Source organism: Narcine bancroftii, chromosome 6 (assembly GCF_036971445.1).
Source record: "Narcine bancroftii isolate sNarBan1 chromosome 6, sNarBan1.hap1, whole genome shotgun sequence".
NCBI lineage: Eukaryota > Metazoa > Chordata > Chondrichthyes > Torpediniformes > Narcinidae > Narcine > Narcine bancroftii.
The window spans coordinates 184,584,229-184,605,783 of record NC_091474.1 but is presented as its reverse complement, the minus strand read 5'-3'; the positions used below and the strand labels follow the sequence as shown (position 1 = coordinate 184,605,783).

At 41.0% G+C, this 21,555-nt stretch overlaps 1 protein-coding gene across 4 annotated transcripts in view; it reads right to left on the bottom strand.

The window, feature by feature from the left end:
• LOC138736839 (nuclear receptor coactivator 7-like) overlaps positions 1–21,555 on the bottom strand; it is a 156,947-nt gene that overhangs the window by 107,427 nt on the left and 27,965 nt on the right. The gene's annotated exons all lie outside the window — the stretch shown is intronic.

Sequence of the window (21,555 nt, the reverse complement as noted above, 5' to 3'; positions counted from 1 at the left end):
TTTCAACTTTCCCTTCCCACTCACATACCACCTTAAGCAATCCCTTACAGATCACAAGCACCGATGGTATAAGGATTACTTGAAGTGGTATGTGAGTGGAAAGAAAAAGGTTGAGAACCACTGTTCTAGTCTGTGCCAAACTATTATTCTGCCTTGTCCCCCTGACCTGCACCCAGACCATAGCCCTCCATACCACTCCCATCCATGTACTATGGAAAATATACCTATATACTATTCATTATGTATTCATTAATCCATTACTATGTGACAATTTACTATGTACTTCAACTATACTGATTATGGAAAATATTCATGTAATTAAGTAACAGCCACAGTATGTAGAAAGGTTGGCTGATTATAGTATGTTTAGAATTTGATGACTCCAAAGACGGCTAACTTTAAAACACAAAGAAAGAAAATATTTTCATCCCCAAGGTTACACAAAACTAACTTTAAAACACAAGTCCAGAGAGAAACCATCAAGGTCATACATTCAAATCTAAGAAAATAATAGTGGTTACAGGCACCAGAAGAATAAGCATTCAGGGGAGTTACAGGAGATCAGATAGGATAAGTTAGACAGGACAAGATAGGGGAACCATAGTGGCAAGTGATTTATTATGAAACGGGCTGGTTACAAGAAGATAAGTGTAGTGCAAGGAGAAGTGATAAGAGTATCATTACCGCAAAACGAACCCAGGACGAGCTAATTGGTACAAAACATCAAAATCGAACATTGATAAGCAACTGAAAATCTGTATATAAAAAAGGGTTTCTGATAGCAACAGGCATTTCAGAGTCCAGGCTTTGATTTGTTTCAGCTTTTGTTTGCAAATAAAGGCATAAACTTTTCTGAAGAATTCTCTGCATTTCCTGACTCATTTTTTTTGAGCATCAAAAACCACAACAGAATTTAGTGCAGTGAGCACAGTCGCAAAGAGACTCATCAGAAAAGAGGTGGCTGGTCGAGAGTGCTGCCCAGCCCCTCGGGGATCTTCTCAGAACCAACAGATAAAGGGTGGCCATCCACAAAAAAGGTAAGCAGTTTTTGCTTTAAATGTGGACTAAAATCTATTGAGAATGGGAGGTACCCAGGGACACAGAAGTACCAAACAACAGTCAGAGGGTTTCTCCAATCCAAAGAATCTGCTGATAAATTGACCTAAAAGAAGGCTTGGAGAACTGATCAGGAAAACTGCGCAGTGGTGTGAGTAGTAATAAGGGGTAGAATTTAATTAAAGGAAAAATTCCACGTGGTGTTGGTAAGTCCTCGTGGATATCGCCCTAGGTAAATAGGAGTCTACACGAGCGAGGCATCCTGCAGATACCGCCCTATGTAAATAGGGGTCTGGACGGGAAGGATAAAAATCCTCGTGGCTATCGCCCTAGGTATATAGGGGTAGACAAGGGGTTCTGTGGAGGATACCGCCCTAGGTAAATAGGGGTCTGCACAGGTAGAACAGGTAAGTTAGATAAAATTGGGATCAATTGGATAATTTAAAACCACAAAGTGTTAGGGGGAAAAAAGTAAAAGTAGCATTTAAATAGCATAGTAACTGCAAAGAGAGGTCAGGACAGAAATAAAGACCACGACTGAACTGAATGACCAAGTGTGCTGAACAAAATAGCACGATGAATAAAGCAACTGCAGATGAATCTGAAAAATGGGAGAATAAAAAAAGCTGTCAACCCAGTGGCCAAGGGAAAGCACCTTTGACATATACATGTGTAGAAATGGAAGTACTGATCAAAGATTGTCTAAAGATGTATCCAAAATATGAGAATGAAAGAGAGAGCAAGATGTGGAGATACTGAAGCTTTTCAGGACAGGAGAGAGACTGGGAAAAGTGTGTCAGGCAGTGAGGATAACTAAAGAAAAAAGTAAAAAAACTGGAGAAATAGCCTGAACAGGAGGAGAATCAGGAAAAGAAATCTATATTATGTAGAGTAAATGTAACTCATTATTTAACCTTTATACAGGGATATAGGGGAGGGGGGCTACAAGGGGTGATTTAATTTGTATGCAATGGTAATTTACCTTGTATGTAGAATAGTGATGTAATCTTTTAGTTCAACTTGTTTTCTCGAGTGTATAAAAGTTGATGCATCCATTTGTTGGATAGAGACCTCCAGAGATTGCTTTCAAGGTTGAAAGCACTAAGGGTTCTCTCAGGTTAACTTGGTGTCCAATAAAGAGTTAACTACCATTTCTGTGATGTGTTCTTTGCATCGGGAAATGGCAGTTTCAATACATTTGGAAGACTACCCAGGAGTCCAAGATTGAGGAATGCTTACTGGATGGTGTCAGTGACCAGCTGAACTAGCATCTAAAGACTAAAGAATGGGCCCATGGGACACTTTCCCAGTTTTTCTCTCAAGGTGTTAGATCAATTCCCTCCCTATAGCATAATTCTGATGGACTCCAGATGAACTAAGATTGTCGCATCTCGAGCACACAGAGGATAAGGGCTTGAGGATTTGCCCAGTGAGGGGTTAAAAGTACTGTCCAACATAATGTGTTGTCCTAGTTCTGCGCCCTGCCTTAGACTGGTTGTTAAGAGGGGAAATCCTCCATGATGTGGGAGCAGAGAAACAAAAGGACAACATGGGACAACATGGGATAAATCAGGAGTAAACACTCCTATGGGTAAAATATTTGGGAATGAGTGATGTGGGAACCCTGGGACAGACAATGTGTTATTTATATCTGAAGTATGGTCAAAATTTAAATTGGACAGTGAATTGCACAACACAGAAAAAGGTAGGAATTGAGGAGGAGGCCAGAAAAGGGCTGGCTGGCCAGGTAAATTTATGGTAAGAGTTGAAAAGGTAATGATATTTCAGAAAAGGGACTGGTCCCATCCATGTTCCAATTACACGGAGCAGGAAGAAAAATTTATAATGGTAGTAATATGGCCATGGCAAAACAACTAATGTGGAGAAATGAATAGAGCTGGAGAAATAATGTGAGCCACAGGGGAGAAAACTTTGGGGATCTCAATAACACGTCTGGAACATTGCTTGGTAATCAAGGCAAAGTTAATAATGATTGGCAGCTCCCACCTCGTCTGAGCAATATTTTTTAAGGCTGAAATTAAACTTTTCTGAATTTATAAATTTAAATAAAGAACATACCAGCACCAACTACAGAATGCAAAACTGATTTAGCACTTCAGATTAAAGATATGATAATTATGATTAAAATGGTAACACATTCTTTCAGGTGCCAAATGGTTAATAAACAGAAGGTGAAAGAATAAAACCCCAGGGACCAGATGTCAGGCAGGGCGACACTATTCTTGTAGAATGATGAGAATGAGGAATCAAGATTCCTTATGGGCAAGGCCACCCTCATATGTACCCTAGCAGCCACAGTGACCAGACCTGTATCTCACTATTTACAACAAAGAAGAAGGTTTCTGACTTAGCTTTGATGTAAAATTGTTGCTCATTTTGGAAAAAATGAACTTGAAAGTTTGCCTCGCACTTCCATTGACAGTAGAAAGTGAGTAAGAAGGGGTTAAAGAGCTTGAACTGAAACTTATCTGCAGTAATTTGAAACCTGCCTTCCAGAGTGCTTCAATCATGCAGCAATTTCACAAGTTGTTGGACTTTGAAAGTAACAATGAAGAAATGGTGTTCCACTTCTGCACTCTTTCTTGGTACTAACTTGTACAGAAGGAGTAAAAATGAAACTCACAGAAGAAAGAAATTTTTTTTTTTTTTTTTTTTAAAAAACAAAAACTGCAACGTTGTGATGACCTTCGGGCCATGATGACCTTCGGGCCATGTATTAAAGAGAGAGTGCTAAGGCACTTTTGAAACCCAGAGTGAAATACATCCAACATTTAGGGGAAGCTCTCCTGACGTCTAATCCAATAGACGACTCAAGCACTTTTGAGCCACTATGAACCTTTCCCTTACTGAATTCATCTGACCTTCTATGAGTGTATTACTGTTAACTTGATGGCCTTTTTAAAACTGCCTTGTGAAAAATACAGAAATAAGGTAATGAAGATGGCTGCCTTTTATCATCCAGTTTTCCCAGGAATTTGAATTGTTTGCCCTTGTTAGAGTCTACATGATAGGGAAAGGAATATTTATGCTCATACCAGAACTTTGTACACCTTGGGAATGTTTAGGCAGATGCTACTGCAAAAGCTGCTGTTATAAATGGTCTCTTCATCGTTCATTCAGAAAGTGATAAATTGCTTGAATAGAACGGTCTTGCCTGATATAGGTATGACATAAATTCAGGGGGGCGCTCTTCCATTTCATTAAGCTCTGTAAACAGTAGGGTGTGTGCCAGAAATCAAATTATGAACCACCCCTGCTGGACAATTTTTGTACCAAATGTAATTTCTTTTATTCTTACTACTTAATTTTATATATATATACACACAAATATATATACAATAATGCGGATTGACTAAGGAGGAGTGGTACATCACTAATCTAAGAAAGCAGGACGTTCCAAAGGTAGGAATGTATTATCTGTCTACAAAATAATCCTGGTAAAGAAATTGAATGACTATCATTTGAGTGTATATGGATTGATTTTATAGTATTAAGTACATAACTATAAGTACTGTCTTGTTATTATTGATTTGCCTGGGTCCTTAAAGAATAAATTGACTAAGTTGTCAGCAGAAACTAGGTTGAAATGGATAAAGGAATTGGGAATTACAGTGGTTCCACTACTCCCATTAACCCCAGGCAGGAGGAATTGTGGAATGTACAAATGGAAAAACTAAACTGGCCAAATTGACTGAGAAAACAGGAATAAAATTAGCATTGTTTTAAATGTGGATGACACCGCAGGATAAGTCAGGGTTATCTGCTGCAGAGATGGTCCAATGACAGCCAAATCGGACATCTTGGGTAGCAAAGCCTGCACAGCCAGTAGGGATGGATTTATTATCATTAGGTGATTAGATAAGCAAATGTTTGAGTAATCAAACTAAAACTTTTTTTTGAGAGATTCATTCACAGGTACAGCAAACACACCTAAAGGAGGGCGATCCAACAGATCAAATTGGTAAATATCCTAATGTCAAACCTGAGAATTAAGTTCTCGTAAAGAATTGGATCAGAAGAAATTGGGAACATGCTGGAAAGGACAATTTCAGGTCCCATTAATAACACTGACTACAGTAAAGCTTGAAGGACAGCCTAACAAGATACACCAAACAGACTTAAGGAAAAAGGCCCAGCTAAGACATCAAGACTTTTATTATAACAGAGTGAAAAAGAGAGGCCCACCTACAACATGAGAACTTGTTATTCCTCATGTCGCCCTGACATTTGAACTGAAAAGAGGAATTTTTGGTGACAGCATAATACCTTTTTAAATGTGTCATACCTGAGGATGTTGATAAGATGAATGTTTATAGCTGTTGAATCTATTCCCATATTCTAACCAACTCAATGGAGGTATCCCCTCAAAACCGAACACGAACCCATACAGAAAATGATAAAATGGATTTTTGAGACACGTGTAGAGGACAGGAGGATACAACATGACATATTTTATTAAATTGTATCTCTAGTCATAGAGCTATACTAAATCTGGGAGAAAGTTGATGCAAGGCTCCTAGTGAATACAACGAGACATTTACTTTGACATAAAGCGTATCTATGGCTCACTACTAATTGGATGGGGTCCTGTTAATTGAAATATGTGGTTCCCTCTATATATCATGTATAAGAGCTACACCAGTCAGGTTAGGGCTATTGGCTAAAAGATTGTTTAAGTAGTTCCAAGCAGCTAAAGAAAGGCGTATAGAAAGCTTTGATCAGATAGATAGTATGACTAGACGAAGTTGCCAGGGTGCTCGCTTTTATAAAACAATTACTTCTGAATTAGCACAGTCAGCATATTTCTTAAATAATAGTTATCCCATGTGTTTTGATGGTATGGGATGGGAATGTGGGATAGTAAAATTGAAAGATGATTTGCCTTGTATAGAAGAGCATTGCTGGGAATACAATTGTAGGATTAAAGAAGGACACTTCTCATGTACTTGTTTAAGGAAGGAATGTTTGAATTCAACTTGAGGAACTCAGGTGGTTTGTGGGGATTCTGCTAGGAAACAAAATGGGAAAAATATAAAATAAGGATAGAGAGATAGAGAACCACACATTGGTACCAACAAATGTTATCTCTTAAAGAAAGCCAGGAAACAGCCTCGCTGTCTTGTTTGCCATTGGGACATTAGGACCTCTTGTTGACCCTTGCCTGGAAAACACTAAAGTCAGAAGATGGATCATCAGAGGAGAGTCAAAGGAATTTGTGCGGACTATAACAATCCTGTTACCCTAGGATCTGACATCAAATAGAGAGTCCTCAGCTCCATATCCCTTGGAAGATCAGATGCAGTGATGGCTGCCAAGAATTGCAACCATCTCATCTGTGGGTTAACAGCGTGGGCAATGAGACAGTGGCAGGGTTGGAGGCTGTTAATTGAGAATTGGTAGAATTGAAGTTTTTCTCACAACAAACCAGATATGTGGTGGATTATCAGCTTGCTACCCAGGGTGGTGTATTGTAGGAGATAAGTCTATTACAAAGTTTACAGATGAATCCTTCAATATCTCAGAGGCAATGCAAGATATCCATAATCAGTTAGACAGTTTTGACTAACCTGAATACTTGGAGGGTCATACATCTTACATCCAATTGTGATATTAGCTATTTAAAAATTATAAACCAAAAGACAAATCTAAGAAAAGAAATGTAGTATTAAAGTGAATATTAAAATAATTTAAGTATCAAAGTGAATTAAAACACAAAATGGATGCCTGATGTCTAGATTGAGGAGAGGCTCCATGAATGATACGAACTGGTACAGCATCAACAGATGGCTTTGGAATGCAGGCAGAGCAGATAAGAAATACATAACAAGTTCTGTTTACATTTTCTGTGAGACCAGGGTTCAATTCAAAAGAGGGGGGAGGAGTGGGATAATCAGACAATCCCACTGGCAGACTTTTGGTGACTATACAATAAGGAGAGAGGGCTGATGTGCAAGACACTCAAGAAGAGTTCAGCTCGGCTGAGAATAGTCTGAGATTTCCTGGGTCTTTTTACCCCATCTCAGACATGGCTCAGTGGCCCAGGGAGTTGGAGAGAGAATTCTTTGAAGACTGAGCACAAAATTTTCCAAATAACCCAGTCTTAGGGATCGCTATTGTAGTTTAATCTGACCTTTTATGTGTGCAGCTTTTTGACTTCTCTCTCTCTATGTGAGACTATTTAGGTCTCAAAGGAGGGGGGCTGGGGAGAATATATGGAAAATATACCTATGTATAATTCATTATGTATTCATTAATCCATTATTATGCAACAATTTGCTATGTACTTTAACTGCACTATTTATGGAAAATATTCATGTAATTAAGTAACAGTCACAGTATGTAGAAAAGTCTATTGATTATCGTTTGTGTTGAATTTGATGACTCCTGCTAACTTTAAAACACAAAGAAAGAAAATATTTTCATCCTCAAGGTTACACAAAACTGCTAACTTTAAAACACAAGTCCAGAGAGAGCATTACAAATTCAGGACAAACCAATCTTTTCTAATATAATAAAGCAAGTGTTTGTAATAGAGTGATGCAGTGCACCATTGCATGTAACCAGGAAAGGAATGATAAAGAACCAAGGGACTGAACAAAACAAAACTGAGTATTAAGAATCTCAACATTAAGATCAAAGTTTGGAAAATCAACAGATTAAAGAAACTAGATATGAAATGGCAAAGAAATTAAGTGATAGAAGAGAATAAATGCTTAGAAATGTAATTGCTCTGCTTTTCAAAAAGTATAATGTCAAGCCGAGATAAGCACAATTAAATAACAGTGCCAACCTGAGTTTGAAGGCCCAGAAGCAGAACACTTTTGGGTTCTTCCAATCAGAATATGCGGAAGAGCTACAGAGCATTAGATAGGAACAAATTGTAAGTTGTGAAAGAACATGCTGCACCACATAAACTGCCTTTGGCATTGCATGTATACTGCATGACTGAAGACATTTCTTCAAAGAGTGGCAAGGTGGATCCCAATTAGAAATAAAACTAAATGATGCATTAAAATAATGAAACCTCTCAATTTACTTTCTGGACTTTTTTTTGTTTGAGAAATGTTTAGCCACTTTTGAAAATAAAATGGAAAAGAAGTTTTATTTAAAAAAAAGTTACTGAATATAATCACATTGCTTTATGGCAGTGACAAAGGTTGCGGGGGTTGGGGTAATGATCAACTGAAAAGCATTTTCAAGAACCAGAGGGCTAAAGGGCTGAATGACCTCCTGTTATGCTGTCATACTGAAATTGTAAAACATAATGCAGATTGCTTGCAGATGAACACAGGTATATCTAGTAAATGGTAGGCCATTTCAGATAGCCCAAAAGTTGGGATGTAAAGGCGGAGAAGCTCTGCCAAAACGCATAATAACCTACCTCTCTGAATGTGCGGAGAGGGTCTCCGAGCTGCATATTCCAACCCCTCTCTGAGAGGGATAATCTCCACAGCACAGCCCTCCACCAATCAATCTGAATTGGCAGCTGCGCTAGGCGGATGTTTGGGGGCAGGCTGATGATGCCATCAGCCCGCGACCCATCTCCCCACTCACCCCCATCCTTCCAAGTCAGGGGCAGTGGGGAGCCCTCGGGGCAACAGGGACTGTCGGGGTAGTGGGGACTTGGTGGGGGGCAGCCGGTGTGGGCTAGGACAGCCACACCAGGCCGCTTTGGCCTTCAGAGCCTCTCTCTGCGGCTCAAAACGCGGCAGAGAAATGGCCATTTTCTCTACCCATAATCCCCCATGCAGCCAGATCCCTAACAGAGACAGTGTCCTCATGTCCATCAGGATACCATGTAGGCATATTGGGGATTGGCATGGAGGAGATGGACCCTTTTGACAGGGTGGGGGTTGGTTGGACTTGTGCTTCCAGAGTAGGACCAGCCATGGGGATGTCAACCACATTGGCATCATGGTCCCAGTCACAGATTTCCTGGGAAATGAAAACATCAGTTCATGCGGTGTGGTATTCATGGCAGTACATAGAAGGGCCTAATGAGCACCTTCAAGAGGACTTCTTGTCAACAGGAGACTGGAAGGCCCCTAGATCACAAGGCCAGGAGAACGGCCTTTCAGACTGTGACATTCTCCCTTTCCACGTCTGTTTCCCCAGGGTTGTAGCTAGTAATCCAGCTTATGGCAATGTCCCTGGCCAATAGGTACTGGCGCTGCTCATCACTCATAAAAGAGGACCCCCGGTCATTGTGGATATAGCTGGAAATAGAGTGAAGAGACTGCACAAGGCCTTGATGACTATGGCAGCTGTCATATCAGAGCAAGGATGGCAAACAGGAAACAGGAGTACTCATCAGTGATATTGAGGAAACACATGTTGCAGTCTGTGTAGGGCAGGGGTCCTTTAAAGTCAACACTAATGTGCTCAAAGGGGCGAGCGGCTTTTATCAACTGCCGGTAGAAGTGTGGTTTGCACTCAGCACAGACCTGGCAGTTCTTGGTCATGGATCTGATCTCTTCAATAGAGTACGGCAGGTCGAAGGCTATGATGAAGTGGAAGAAAATGCAACTCCGAGGTAGCAGAGATCATTATAGAAGGTTTGCAAGTGGTCAATCTGCACACTGGCACAGGTCCTGCGAGACAGAGCAGTCAGTGGCTCATTAAGTTTCCCTGGCCGGTACAAGATATCGTAATTAGACAGTTCAATTCTCCACCTCAGCATCTTGTCATTTTTAATTTTTCCCTGCTGCTGTTTGTTAAACATGAATGCAACTGCAAGTTGGTCAGTTAGCAGAGTAAATTGTTTACCAGCCAGATAATGGCACAGTGCCACACTTCCTCGGCAATGGGTTGGGCCTCTTTCTTGACTGAGGAGTGTCGAATTTCATGGACCTGTAGGGTATAGGAAAATAAAGCAACTGGTTTGCCTGCCTGGTTAAAGGTGGCAGCCAGCACGAAGTATGAAGCATCGCTTTGCACCTGGAATCGGACAGATTCATCCACAGCATGCATTGCAGCCATGGCAATGTCTGCCTTGATGTGGTTGAAGGCTGCACAAGCTTCCGCCATCAGAGGGAAGGATGTGCATTTGATGAGGTGGTGGGCCTGGTCTGCATGATTAGGAACCCATTGGGTATAATAAGAGAAGAACCCAAGACACCTTTTCAGGGCCTTAAAGCTGTGGGGGAGTGGAAGTTCCAGGAGCGGCTGCATGCAGTCAGGGCCAAGGCAAATGACTCAGTTCTCAACAACACAGCCGAGGAAGGCAAGGCAGGTTGTGCGATAGAGTCACTTGGCCTTATTATAGTGAAGTTGAGGAGCTTGGCAGTTTGGAGGAATTTCTGGAGGTTGGCCTTGTGGTCCTGCAGGGCGTGGCCGCAGACGGAGACATTGTAAAGGCATGGGAAAGAGGTTTGCAGCTCGTACTGATACACCATGAGGTCCATCTCCCATTAGAAGACCAAGACCCATTTGTAATGCCAAAGGGGACCCACAGGAAATTATAGAGGCAGCCCTCCGCCGTGAACCCAGTGTATTGGTGGTCCTCTGGGTGGATAGGGAGCTGGTAAAATGCTGACTTCAGGTCGATACCGCGCAATTTGGTTCACCATGCCACTATGCGGGGGAGGGGGTATGCATCTAATTGTGTGTACCTGTTGATAGTCTGACTGTAGTCATTGACCATCCTGTTCTTTATCCCATTGCTCACTGCCACTATCTACCCTGGCTTCGATGATCCTCTCCTTAAGCAAATGCTATACCTCTACCCGAATGAAGGCCCTGTCCCCAGCATTGTACTATCTACTTTTAGTGGCAAAGGGTTTACAGTGGGGAGTGAGGTTGGCGAACAACAGTGGGGGGGTGATTTTAAGTGTGGAAAGCCTGCAGGTCATGCGTGGTGGATAACTGGGTTGTTGGCCATGTATGATGGGGGGGGGTGGGGCTGAGGGGTGGGTGGAGTGCAGCAGTCAATATGAAAATTGCCAGTTAAAGACAGTGAAGGGTGGATGGGGCCCTTCGAACTCCATTGTCACACTTTTAAGGTGACATTGAAAATCAAGTCCCAATAGCACGGCAGCGAAGAGCTGCGGCATTACTAAAAGTTTAAAGTCTTTATAGTCTGTACCCCACACAGTTAGAGTCACTATGCTTTAGCCACGGACATCCTCCGTATACGACCTGGAGGCCAAGGAGACCTTCTGGTTCACCGACATTACTGCGAAGGAAACAGAGACTAGGAGCTCAACAACCAGGGTTATTTGATATTCAGGAGGGATAGACAGAAAGGAAAAGGAGGTGGGGTAGCACTGTTGGTTAGAGAGGAGGAAAACACAATAAAAAGGAAAGACATTTAGCTTGGAGGGTGTGGAATCGATATGGGTAGAGCTGCAAAACTCTAAGGGGCAGAAGACACTAGTGGGAGTTATGTACAGGCCACCTAACAGTCGCAGTGAGGTTCGGGATGGCATTAAACAGGAAATTGGAATGTATGCAACAAAGGTACAGCAGTTATAATGGGTGACTTTAATCTACATGTACCAAATTGGTATGGATAATGAGGAAGAGGATTTCATACAATGTATGTGGGATTGTTTTCCAAACCAGCATGTTGAGGAACTAATGAGGGAACAGGCCATTCAAGACTGGGTACTGAGTAATGAGTAAGGGTTAGTTAGCAATCTTGCTCTTTGGGCAAGAATGACCGCAATATGGTGAAATTCTTCATCAAGATGGAGAGTGACAAAGTTAATTCAAATACAAAGAAGGGCAACTTTGACGATATGAGACGTGAATTGGCTAAGATAGATTGGCAAATGATACTTAAAGGTCTAACAGTGGAAATGCAACAGCAATCATTTAAAGATAGCTTGGATGAAATACAACAATTGTACATCCCAGTTTGGAAAAAGAATAAATCAAGGAAGGTAGTACATCTGAGTCTAACAAGAGTAATCAGGGAGAGTATCAAATCCAAAGAAACAGCATATAAACTAGCCAGAAAAAACAGTATTCCTGAGGACTGGAGAAATTCAGAGTTCAACAGAGGACAAAAGGATGAATTAGGAAAGGTAAAAGTAATTATGAGAGAAAGATGATAGGGAACATTAAAAAAATGACTGTAAAAGCTTTTATAGATATGTAAAGACAAAGAGATTATTTAAGATAAAAGTGGGTCCATTAGTCAGAAAAAGATGAATTGATCATGGGGAACAAGGACATGGCAAACCAATTGAATAACTACTTTAGTTCTGTCTTCACTAAGGAAAACATAAATAATCTTCAGGAACTAGTAGAGGATCAAGGATCTAATGGGAGGGAAGGGCTGAAGGAAATAAATGTAAGTTGAGAGGTTGTGTTAGGTAACTGGAAGGATTTAAAGGGCAGATTAAATCCCCAGGGCCTGATAGTCTGCATCCCAGAGTGCTTATGGAAGTACCCCAAAATGGTGGATGTATTAGTGCCAATTATTCAAAACCTTTTAGATTCTGGATTAGTTCCTGAGGATTGAAGGGTGGCAAATGTAACCCCACTTTTTAAGAAGGGAGGGAGAGAGAAAACAGGAAATTATAGACCAGTTAGCCTGACATCGGTAGTGGGCAATTAAAGATGCGACTGCAGCACATTTGGAAAGTAGTGATATCACCTGACAGAATCAGCATGGTTTTACAAAAGGAAAAATCAGGTTTGACAAACCTTACAGAATTTTTTGAGGATGTAACTAGTAGAGTGGATAAGGGAGAACCTGTGGATGTGGTCTATCTGGACCTTCAGAAGGCTTTTGATAAGTTCCCACACAGGAAATTAGTGTCCAAACTTAAAGAACATGGTATAAGAGGTATGATATTGAGGTGGATAGAGAATTAGTTGACAAACAGGAAGCAAAGAGTAGGAATAAATGGGTTCTTTTCAGAATGGCAGCCAGTGACTAATGGGATACTACAAGGCTCAGTACTGGGACCACAGTTATTTACAATATATATCAATGACTTAGATGAGGGAATAGAAAGCAGCATCTTCAAGTTTCCAATGACACAAAGCTGTGTAGAGGATGCTAAGAGGATGCAGGGTGACTTGGACAAGTTAGGTAAGTGGGCCAAGGCATGGCAGTTGAAATATAATGTGGATAAATGTGAGGTTATCCATTTTGGAAGCAAGGACAGGAGAGAAGATTATTACCTAAATGGTGTCCAATTAGAAAAAGGAGCTATGCAACGAGTCCTGGATATCGTTGTGCACCAGTCATTGAAAGTGGGCATGCAGGTACAGCAGGCAGTAAGGAAAGCGAATGGTATGTTGGCATTCATAGCAAGAGGAGTTGAGTACAGGAGCTACACAGGGCCTTGGTGAGGCCACACCTAGAGTATTGTGTGGTTTTGGTCTCCTTATCTGTGGAAAGACATCCTTGCCATAGAGGGAGTGCAAATAAAGTTCACAAAATTTATATCAGGGATGGCAGGACTTACATATGAAGAAAGGCTGGATTGACTAGGCTTATACTTGCTGGGATTTAGAAGATTGAGGAGGAATCTTCTAGAAATGTATAGAATTCTTAAGGGATTGGACAGGCTAGATGCAGGAAGGATGTTCCGATATTGGGGAAAACCAGAACTGGGGACACAGTTTAAGGATAAGGGGGAAGTCTTTTAGGACAGAGGAGAAAAAAATTCTCTGAGAATGGTGATGAGAAAGGAAAGGATTAACAGCTAGTGATAGCGTAGCTAGGTTTTGCAACATACTAGTAAGGTGGGCACGGCAATTCAAAAGGACCAATTAGCACGACGACCAACTGTAGGAATTCACTCTGAACCAATCAAACGAGCAGGTCTGATAAGAGACTGTCAATTATCTGTAGCAATGGAATTTGCACTTAGTAGCAATTGCATTGGGTAAGAATGTATCATATGAACTTTTGACTGGGCCAAATGTAACTCTGCTCATGTATAAACTTTGAAAAACATGGTGAGTCTCTCTGCCAGCTTTCAGAGAGAGAGCATCTCTGCGAGGCCCTGTGCAGATAACTCACAATTCTGCAGAATAAAGGAAGTCTGACCAAGACGAAAGTTTGGGGTACAAGTCATTTTGTGTGATCCACCAAAAGAACCGGAATCCACAGTGAATCTGTGGAATTATTTGCCACAGGAAGTAGTTGAAGCTGGTTTCTTATCTATATTTAAGAGAGATGAAGGTATGGAGGGACCAGACCCAAGAAATTTTTTTACTGAATGGATTCCGCAGGTGCTGAGTCAAGAACATTTCCCGGAAGGTATAATACTGGAACGTGCTCACAGAGCCTTGCGTAGAAGACCTATTTCAGGTCAAAGTCCAAGACCTGTTTTGGTTCGTTGCTTGAATTATTACGACAGAGAAATAATTTTATGAGTGGCTATTAGAAATGCACAACAGAGAAAATCACCCTTGATGATTCAAAATAATCGAGTTTTCTTCTATGCGGATTTGAGTCAAGAAGTTATGTTCCAACGACAGGAATTCAATCCTGCTAAAGAGTTGTTGTGGAAAAAAGGTTACAAGGCAACCTTTAGATATCCAGCTGTTTTGAAGGTTTTTCAAGATAGTTGCCAACCAAAGTTCTTTGATTCTCCAAAGGAAGCTATAGCATTTGCTCAAGAGCTGCCAATTACTCAGTTTCAACAGAGACATAGTCCGCCACGATCTCCAAGGAGACGAGATGGAAGAAAAGAGTTGTGCTCCAAGAAGGAATGGTTGTAATGGTGACTCGGCAGTTGGAGCTGATTAAAAGAGTTGTCCCTTTTTTTTTTCTTCTAATGTTTTTTTTAAAAAAAAAAGGGATATTAAATGATGATGATGTTAGTTTAAGATGAAATGAGAGTTGGGGGAGAGAACTGGATAGGCACTATTTCCTGAAAGTCATCTGCTACGTGTGAGTTATCTCACACCCATTTCTTTTTGGGAGTTACTGCATTGCGCGGTTTAGACGGGAGGGGGTATTTTTAACTTCCTACCCGTTTTTTTTTTCCTTTTTTTGTATTATTAGATTAAAGAGTGAAGGGTTTTTTTTGTTTATTAAAAAAAGCATAAGAAAGTATTTGATTGTTTAAAAAACTAAAAATTGATGTGGTTTTTTTTGTAAAGTTTATTCAGTAGATAAGGAATATTTGAAATTTAAATGTGAATGGGATGGATAAGTTTTTTTTTAAATATTTTTTCTTTAACTTTAAGGTGAAAGGAGTGGTAATTCTGGTGTATATTATTTTGCTATTTTAGTTATAGAACGAAGTAAATAATGGTGAAAGTTATAAATTGAATTGTACAAATCCTAATGAGGCTTGAATTTTGTTTGTGGTTTATGCTCCATTTGTTGAAGATATAGATTTCGTTGTAGATGTGTTTTTATTATTTAGATATCTGAATTTTAACGTAATGATTGGGGATATTTAAATGTGGTATTGGAGCTTTTATTGGATAACTATTCAAGAGTAAAAGGGAAAAATGGTGGAAGAGTACTAAAATTGAATTGTACAATGCTTAATGAGGTTTGAATTTTGTTTTAAGATGGTGGTTTATGTGACTAATATGATGATAGATGTGAAGTTAGTTGATATTTGGTGAAGGTTTATCTCTATAGAGAAAGTTTTTTTTTTCTTTTTTTTTCAATGCTACAATTTTTTTTAAGAATTGATTATTGTTTAAGAATTTTTGATAGATATTGTTACTAACTTTACTAATTTTTTATATTAAGTTTGAGTTAAATATATGTTTCATCTTAACTCCTTTTGTTAAATATATGCATTTAAGTTTGATTTAAATATGTTTAAGTCTGATATCTTAGTATTAATTACTTTTCTTTTTGTTAGTATTTTAATCGGTTATGTTTTTGTTTTTTGTAAGTAGGTTTTTTTTCTCACATATATTATTAACTTTATTAATTCTTCACTCTATTTTGGGGGGAAGGGGGGGTTGGACTAATTTGAGTTGGGTTATTAATGTGTAATAATTATTGGGGAGGGTATAGTTTATTTAGATTACTGATACTATATTGTAATTTTATTATTTTATTCTTAATTTTTTTTTAATGTAATCCTATATGTTATTCATGTTATAAAATCTTAAATAAAGTTTAAAAAAAAAAGAGAGATTTAGATTTGGCCCTTGTGGCTAATGGGATTAGGGTAGGTACGGGGTACTGAGTTGATGATCAGCCATGATCAAAATGAATGGCAGTGTATGCTTGAAGGGCTAAATGGCCTACTCCTACACCTCTTTTCTATGTTTCTAAGTGTCGGGGTGTATGAAGCTCTCTGTGCTCCCACCGTCGATTAGGCAACTCGTCACGTGGCCATTTACCTTAATGTCCATCGTGCAGTCCGCTGATGTGAGCTGTCCTGATTAAGTGCGATGGAGGCCAGAGTCAGGTCGGTGGGTGTTCAAGATGATAGCCCTCAGGGCCTATACGCAATGCTGCTAGATCCTGAAGATGGTGCCGAAGATAGCAGTCCGAACGGTTCTCACATTATGCTGTTGGCTCCCGGCGATGGTAGCATCCAGGATGGCGGCCCCCACGATCTGCATGCGGCGCTGCTAGGAAGGGGTTTAGACTTGCACACTTTGGTGCAAGTGTCCCTTCTTCCCTTCTTGACTCCTTCACTGGGCAGTGTTTCCTCTGGTGTTTTCCCAGGCCACAGAAGTAGCATGTGGGGTGCCCCTGAAGTATTGCAGCAGTGGTTGGGTTGCTGACGGAACAAGACTAAAGCAGTAGGAGGCATTCATGGAGCACTGTTGCCATGGTCGACTCATTAGTGGAGCGAAGGGGTAGTAACACATCCAAAGATGGCAGCATTTGGGGCAACCACAAGGCGGCTGGGTTATCTGTCAAGTAGGCCTCCATGTTCTGGAGGGCCACATCCAGCGAAACTGCCAATTCAACTGCTCTCTGCTGACTGAGCTCCCCTTTCTCCAAAAGTCTCTGGCAGATGTAGTTTGACCTGATCCCAGCGATGAAGGAATTCCTCAGCAACAGTCACAGCCTGACATTCACAAGGCCTTCTGAAGGTTTGCAGGGCTTGAAAGTACACAGCGTTCGACCAACGAGGTGTCCCTGATCATGGAGTGCACCAGGGTGCTGACTCAGGAGTACAGCACCTACAATTTATTGGTTTCTGACTGCGCGATGGTTGAAGATGCCTGCATGGAATGCTTCAAAACAGCATATCCAGTGTTAAAGTTGGTAGATACTTCTGGTGATTAAGTGTTGATTTCCAGCTTTTCTAGCTTCAGGATCTGCCCCATTGCAAAAAACTTTTAGTGAATAAAACTGATGACCCATGACTGAGGTTGAGAAACCAATAGGCTTCTATTCATTAAATAAAAAAGGCACATCCACACTACTCAACTGTCCTGCCCTGAGGGGGTGGCTGTGAAAGAGTCACCTTTATATAGGAGCCTGTGGGAGGGGTCACAGGTACAGCCAGCCAATGGGTGTGCACAACCAGACAAATACATACAACAGGTGGTTTACCACAATAGCACAATCAGTAATGAGGTGCAATTCAATTTCCATCCTCAGGACTTCAATGTATCACAGCCACATCCTGTAATATAGCAGCTTGTAAAGTTTTTCAAAATCTAAGATCCTAATACATTTTATAATTATCCAATATTGCATTTCAATTCTTTCTCAACCTCTTCCTTTAAATTCACACTCAACCAGGCATATCAGAAAAAATGGTGAAAGATGAGAAAAATAGATTATTCTGTTTTGACTACGAGTCCCACTTCTTTATGATTTGAATTCAGATTCCACACTGGGTTTAATTTTTTAATTAGAATATTTGCACTTTTGACAACCAACAAATCTGTAGCAAATGAATAAACGTCAACCATTTGAATAGGCCATCATTGAGAATGATAGATTCAATGAGTCAAGAAAAAAAACACTAAGAAGGCAGATCAATCTATTTCGTCAAATGCTTGGAAAAAAAAACTCACTTAGCTTCAAATTCCCTGCATAATTTAAACCATATTCCCTAAATTTTGAAACTGTGTTAAAAAGTTTTAACAATATTGTACGTTTCAGATTATCCAAAATGCTTGGGACTGGACCTATCGCGGTTAAGCGTATTTTTCAGATATTTTCTCTAGGCAGACCAGGAGTAGTGCCTCTCCAGATAAAACCATTGGCACCCACCTGATTGCTGGTACAGTACCTGTAGTTGCCAAGAGGTTGAGACAGAATCCATGACCTCATGTTGAATTTGAAGAATTAAGGCTTGGGTTCAGTGCAGGAGCCAGGGCAGGTGAAGGAGAGGATGTTGGCAGCAAGCGTGAATGGGGAGCCAGGGCTGATTCTGAGCCAGGACCAAGCCCCTCTGAAGTGAACTATCACACTGAGTTACAGGGTGGCCATCGTTGTGGGCACCATTATCGGTTCAGGCAACTTCATCACCCCCACCAGTGTGGTGCAAGAGGCTGGCTTGGTGGGCTTCTCATATCATCTGGACCATGTGTGGAGCCTTCTCCACATGAGTGCACTGTGCTATGCCATGCTGGGCACCACCATCATGAAGTCAGGCAGAGACCACACATACATCCTGGAGGTGTACGGCTCTCTTGTGGCTTTCCATAAACTCTGGATTGAGTTGCTGATCATTCAGCCTAGCTCGCAACACATTGTGGCCTACATCCCCAACTGCGCCATGCCTGAAGATGGAGCCATAATAGTGGCTTGCCTCTGTATCTGTATGAACCAGCACCTCGGCCATGGGGGAGGGAAATGAGCCATTGGATTTAAACATTCACTCAATCATTTCTTATTAGTTACCATTTGGAAAATTGGTATTTGTTTTTAAATTTAGCGTTCAGCATTCTAACACCCTTGCGCAGTTTAACAAGGCAAATTGTTACTAATTTGCTTGGTAAATAAGTGGTAATCATGAGCTTCCTTAAAAAGTGTTGGCTTGGAACTGTACTTAAACACTACTTTCTCCCAAGCTGAATCCATTTTGATCTTCTAGTCAGTTTGAATCCCTTACTCGATGCAATGTTTCCACCAAACTCATGTGCAGTTATTTCCTGTTTAGTTCCATTTGCAACCAACTTTCTTCTCCACTTTCTTTCTCAACTTTAAAAAATTGTGATGTCGTCAGATTTGAAAAAACTTTCCAATAGTTGGAATTCCAGTTGTTCGGTTAATCAGAGGTATACTTTAGTATCAATTTGTGGAATTTTATTTTGGTCCTAATTTCTTTTTGTACATTTCTAGGATCAAGCCAAATTATTTAAAACATATTCTCCAGAGTAATCCATGATTTCTGAGTTCCCAAGGTTCTTCAATCTCTTGCTTAATAACTCAGATTTCTTGAACTATCCATCAGTTTCATTGCCTTTTACTGCACCATCACCAATGTTTGGATATACTGTAGCGGCAGCTGAAAGAACACACAACCAGACGGGTTGAGCTCAGTGAGCAGAAAACTGGTTTAGTGCTGGCTGCCGGGCTGGACTTGTACTCCCAACCCGGACCCGGCTGAGAACCGCGCTGGGGGGTACCGAGTCACCTGGCCGTCACGTGGTTCCCCCAGCGCGGGCTTCTGAGCCCGGTGCTGAGAAGAAGGGGAAACCCCCAATGGCGCCATTTTGGCCAGCTGCCCCGCCACGTGGATTAGAAGCGGGGCCGGTTCGCCTGCCTAATGGCATGCCGCCACAACACAGTATTTCCCATTCTTCAACAAGAATCTACAGTTTATCTCATCTCTATGAGTAAACAATAATACTAACAATAGTTTTCTCGGTTCTCTATATCAAAATTCTCAAAAACCAATGGGGAACAATATAGAATCTCAATCACAACTGGGAAAAATCTGCAATAACTCATGCAATAAATCATTGACTGGCACCTCCAAGAGGGATAGATGGGGCTGAATTTGTCAGGTGTGTCCAAGACAGATTCGTGACGCAGTTTGCGGACCAGCTGACGAGAGGAGAGGCCGAACTGGATCTAATCCTGGGTAATGAACATGATCAAGTGGCAGACCTCTAGGTGGGGGAGCATTTTGGTGAGAGTGACCACAACTCCTTGAGCTTTAAAATAGCCATGGAAAATTTGAAAAGCAGATAAAATGGGAAAGTAATTAATTGGGGAAGGGCTAATTACGATGTAATGAGGCAGGAACTAGCAAGAGTTAACTGGAAACGGATGTTCAAGGTAGAAAGCACAAAACTAATGTGGAGGAAGTTTAGAGCCCACTAGTGTTGGGTTCAGGATAAATTTGTCCCACTGGGACAAGGAAAAGATAGTAGGAAAAAAGAACCATGGTTGACAAAACAGATGAGGCTCCTGGTCAAGAGGAAGAAGGAAGCATACATCAGATTTAGGAAACAGGAAGGGGTCATGAGAAGTATACGCTAGCCAGGAAAGATCTTAAAAAAGGGCAGGGGAGCTCAGATGGGGCATGAGAAGGCCTTGGCACGTAGGATTAAGGAGAATCCCAAGGCATTCTATGCATATATAAAGAACAGGATGATGAGAATGAAAGTGGAGCTGCAAAAGGATAAAGGAGGCAACATGTGCCTGAAGGCAGAGGAAGTTGGAGAGGTGCTAAATTAATACTTTGCTTCATTACTCACAAGAGTAAAGGACCTTGATCAGGATGAGGTCAGAATAGAACAGACTTGTGTGCTGGACAACGTTGAGATTAAGGAAGAGGAAGTATTGGATCATCTTAAAAGCATTAAGATTGATAAGTCTCTGGGGTCAGATGTGATATACCCAGGTTGCTGTACGAGGTGAGGGAAGAGATAGCTGGGGCATTAGCTAAGACCTTTGACCACAGGGGAGGTACCAGAGGATTGGAGAATGGCAAATATAGTCCCCTTGTAAAAAAGGATAGGAAGAATCCTGGGAATTATAGACCAGTGAGTCAGTGGTGTGCAAACTACTGAAGAGGATTCCCAAGGATAGTATTATCTTTGAACATTTGGAGTAATAAGTCTACTCAAGGATAGTCAACATGGCTTTGTGAAGGGAAAGTCGTGGCTCATGAGCCTAATTGAGTTGTTTGACAAGGTAACAAAAGAAATTGATGAGGGTAAGGCAGTAGATGTGGTCTGCGTGGATTTTAGTAAGGCATTTGAAAAGATCCCCCATGAGAGACTCGATCAGAAAGTCTTCAGTCATGGGATCCATGGAACCTTGGCTGTGTGGATATAAAATTGGCTTGCAGGTAAAAAGCAAAGAGTAGTAGTGGAAGGAAAGTTTTCTTCCTTGAGGTCAGTGACTAATGGAGTTCCACAAGGATCTGTTCTGGGACCCCTGCTCTTCGTGATTTTTATAAATGACCTAGATGAAGAGGAAGAGGGATAGGTCAGTAAGTTTGCAGATGATAAGAAGGTTGACGGAGTTGTGGATGGAGCTGAAGGTTGTCAAAGATTACAAAAGGATATAGGCAAGATGCAGAGTTAAGTGGAAAAATGGCAGATGGAGTTCAATCTGGATAAGTGTGATGCATTTTGGAAGGACAGACCAGAAGACTGAGTACAGGGTTA